We start from the raw sequence: 3,971 nt of genomic DNA, 5'->3' as shown, positions 1-3,971 counted from the left end.
CACGTCCCACCCAAAAATAATTATTTTAAAGCAGTTTTCAAGGTTTTCTAACTTTGCTCACATTCTTTTAACTCTAAGTAACCCAGGTGAGTGGAAGCTGAAAAGTTACAAAGTGACAGTTATCAGGGCCAAGCGGTCCTGCATCTCTATCAAAGTGAAACTTCATTCTCTCTGATGCAAAGTAAAATGATGGTTGTTCTTCCCGATCCATGATTACCATGACATAGTGTTCTATATTCTTGATTTAAGAAAGCACTAGCACTACCCAATCTCCTGTGCCCCTTGGTTGCTGTGTCAAGCTTCTGGTTGCACCCCCTGCCTTCCATAAGGAACTTTCCTTATTTGGCCTCGAATTCCCTGATGTCTGGTCGGTGACCTGGTGCTGAAACGGGCTCTGACACTGTGCTTAGACTTCCCCTTAAAATTATGCATTCTGTTCTGGACCTGTTTCCAACCACAATGACAACCCACTGATTTACTGTTCTTGAATTCATCTCTGCTATTCAGGCTGATCTCCAAAGATCTCATGTCCTCCTATCACTGCCTTTGGTCTTGCAAATAGATCGCGCAGAGCCTCACGATTATTTAACCAATGACTTGACCAGGGAGTAATACAAGAGACAAAAATTGAGGACAGGAGAGAATGATGAGCAACTGAGGGAGCAGCGTGGCGTTGAAAGGCTACCTCAGAAAGCAGCTATGTTATTGAGGGGAAGGTGACCGATGTTACTGCAGGGGGTATCAAAGGCATGTGTCCTAAACTCCAGAGTCAGGTAGAAAACGAGAAACAGAAAGGACACTCATTTCCCCTGAGTCTGGGGAAACAGAGAGAGAAGGAGAAAGCCAGGGAAAGGGAACTGACACTTACTGAGCCCTTGCTATCTGCCAGGTATATAGATGGGCACTTTTCATAGTTATCCCTTCTGGCCCGCACAACATTCCTGTCACATATGTATTATTATTTCTGTTTTAGAGATGAAGAGACTCCAACTTAACATGCATAAGATCACAGAGCTAGTGAGACGAGATAAGGCTAATTTCAAAGTTTATATCCTTATATAACAAATATTTCTGGTTATATTCTAGATATAAGCAAGGAATTCAGAAGTAAAACTTAGAAAAAAAAATCCAGATATTGTTAATTCCACCAACCTGAGCTAAAACATGAGGCTAGAGATGAACACACCCATGCGCGAGTGCACACACACACACACACACAGTCACATACATACCTCTACCTTTTTAGAATTTTATTTTATTGGCCAGGCATGGTGGCTCATGCTTGTAATCCCAGCACTTTGGGAGGCTGAGGTGGGCAGATCACGAGGTCAGGAGATGGAGACCATCCTGGCTAACATGGTGAAACCCCATCTGTACTAAAAATACAAAAATTAGCCAGGTGTGGTGGCACGTGCCTATAGTCCCAGCTACTCGGGAGGCTGAGGCAGGAAAATCACTTGAACCCAGAAGGTGGAGGTTGCAGTGAACCAAGATCATGCCACTGCACTCCAGCCTGGGTGACAAAGTGAGACTCCATCTCAAAAAAAAAAAAAAGGGAAGAATTTTATTTTATTTTTTATTTTACTTTTTGAGACAGAGTCTCCCTCTGTCACCCAGGCTGGAGTACAGTGGCACAATCTCAGCTCACTAAAACCTCCACCTCCTGGGTTCAAGTAATTCTCTTTCTTCGGCCTCCCAAGTAGCTGGGATTACAGGCACCCGCCACCAGACCTGGCTAATTTTTTGTTTTGTTTGTTTTTAGCAGAGATGTGGTTTCGCCATGTTGGCCAGTCTGGTTTCAAACTCCTGACCTCAAGTGGCCTGCCCGCCTCAGTGTCCCAAAGTGCTGGGATTACAGGTGTGAGCCACCAGGCCCAGCCTAAAATTTTATTTTTATTATTTTTATTTCAATAGCTTTAAGGGTACAAGTCGCTTTTATTTACATGGATGAATTGTATAGTGGTGAAGTCTGGGTTTTTAGTGTACCCATTATCCAGTAGTGTATATTGAACTCAGTAAATAAATTTTTCATCTCTCATCCCCATGCCCCCACTCCCCACTTCTGAGACTCCCCACTTCTGAGTCTTCTATTCCCTATGGCTTTGCATACCCATAGCTTAGCTCCTACTTATAAGTGAGTGTTAAATTAGGTTTAGCCTAAAGCTGCCTCCTTACATGTTTTAAGTTCAGCCTAAATGTTTCTCCTACATAGTAAAGTGAAATCTAACTGGATGTGTAATCGGACTGAAACCTACTCTAGTGCCAATCACTGAGTTTTGGCCAATCAAAGGTGACCAACTGTTCAAACCGTGTTCAAATAAGGCAAATGCCTAGCTATAACAAATCTGGTTGTTTCTGTTCCTAACTTCCATTTTCTGTACATCACTTTCCTTTTTCTGACCATAAATCTTCCACCACGAGGGTGTGCTGGAATCTCTCTGAGCCTACCCTGGCTCAAGAGGCTCCCCAATTCACAAATTGTTCTTTGCTCAATTAAACTTTGTTGAATTTCATTTATCTAAGGTTTTCTTTCTTTAACAGTGAGAACATGTAGTACTTGGTTTTCCGTTCCTGAGTTACTTCACTTAGGAAAATGGTCTAGCTCCATCCAAGTTGCTGGAAAAGATATTATTTTGTTCTTTTTTATGGATAAGTACTATTTCATGACATACACACATTATATTTTCTTACCCACTCATCAGTTCATGGGCACTTAGGTTGATTCCATATCTTTGCAATTGTGAATTCTGTGCCTTTTTGATATAATGACTTATTTTCCTTTGGGTAGATACCCAGGAGTGGGATTGCTAGATCAGATCGTAGATCTACTTTTACTTCTTTGAGAAATCTCCATAGTGTTTTCCATAGAGGTTGTACTAATTTACATTCCCATCAGCAACGTATAAGCCATCCCTTTTCACAGCATCCTTGCCAGCATTTATTGCTTTTTGACTTTTTTATAACAACAATCCTGGCTGGGATAAGGTAGTATCTCATCGTGGTTTTAATTTGCGTTTCCCTGATGATTGGTGATGCTGAACATTTTTACATATGTTTGTTTGCCGTTTATAAATCTTCTTTTGAGAAATGTCTGTTAATGTCATTTGCTCACTTTTTAATGGGATTCTTTTTTTTTTTTTTTTTTTTTGCTCACTTGTTGGAGCTCCTTCTAGATTCTGGATATTAGTCCTTTGTCAGATGTTTGCAAATATCTTCTCCCATTCTGTGGCTGTCTGTTTAATTCTGTTGATTATTTCTTCTGCTGTGCAGAAGCTTTTTAGTTTAATTAAATAGGTAGGTCCTATTTATTTATTTTTGTTTCTGTTGCATTTGTTTTTGAGGTCCTATTCATAAATTCTTTGCCTATGCCAATATTCAGAAGAGTTATTCCAAGGTTTCTTCCAGTCAGAATTTTTATAATCCCAGGTCTTAGATTTAAGTCTTTAATCTACCTTGAGTTAATTTTCATATATGTTGAGAGTCAGGGATCCAGTTTCATTCTTCTACATGTGGCAATCCAATTTTCCCAGCATCCTTTTTTGAATAGGGTGTCCTTTCTTCAGTGTATTGTTTTGCCTGCTTTGTCAAAGATTAGTTGGTTGTAGGTATTTGGCTTTATTTCTGGGTTGTCTATTCTGTTCTCTTGGTCTGTGTGTGTAGTTTTTAAACCAGTACCATGCTCTTTCAGATACTCTGGACTTGAAGCGTAATTTGAGGTTGGGTAATGTGATGCCTCTAGATTTATTCTTTTTGTTTAAGATTGCTTTGGCTATCCAGGCCCTTTTTTCATTCCATATGAATTTTAGGATTGCTTTTTCTAATTCTTTGAAAAATGATGCTGATATTTTGATAGGAATTGCATTGAACCTGTAGATTGCTTTGGGCAGTATGGTCATTTTTCATATTGATTCTTCCAAGCTATGAGCATGGTGTGGCTTTTCATTTGTTTGTGTCATCTATGATTTCTTTCA

The sequence above is a fragment of the Cebus imitator genome, unplaced genomic scaffold (assembly GCF_001604975.1).
Source record: "Cebus imitator isolate Cc_AM_T3 unplaced genomic scaffold, Cebus_imitator-1.0 Scaffold24, whole genome shotgun sequence".
In the NCBI taxonomy this organism is placed as follows: Eukaryota; Metazoa; Chordata; class Mammalia; order Primates; family Cebidae; genus Cebus; species Cebus imitator.
The sequence above is the reverse complement of the archived record's forward strand: the minus strand, read 5'-3'. Positions refer to the sequence as shown.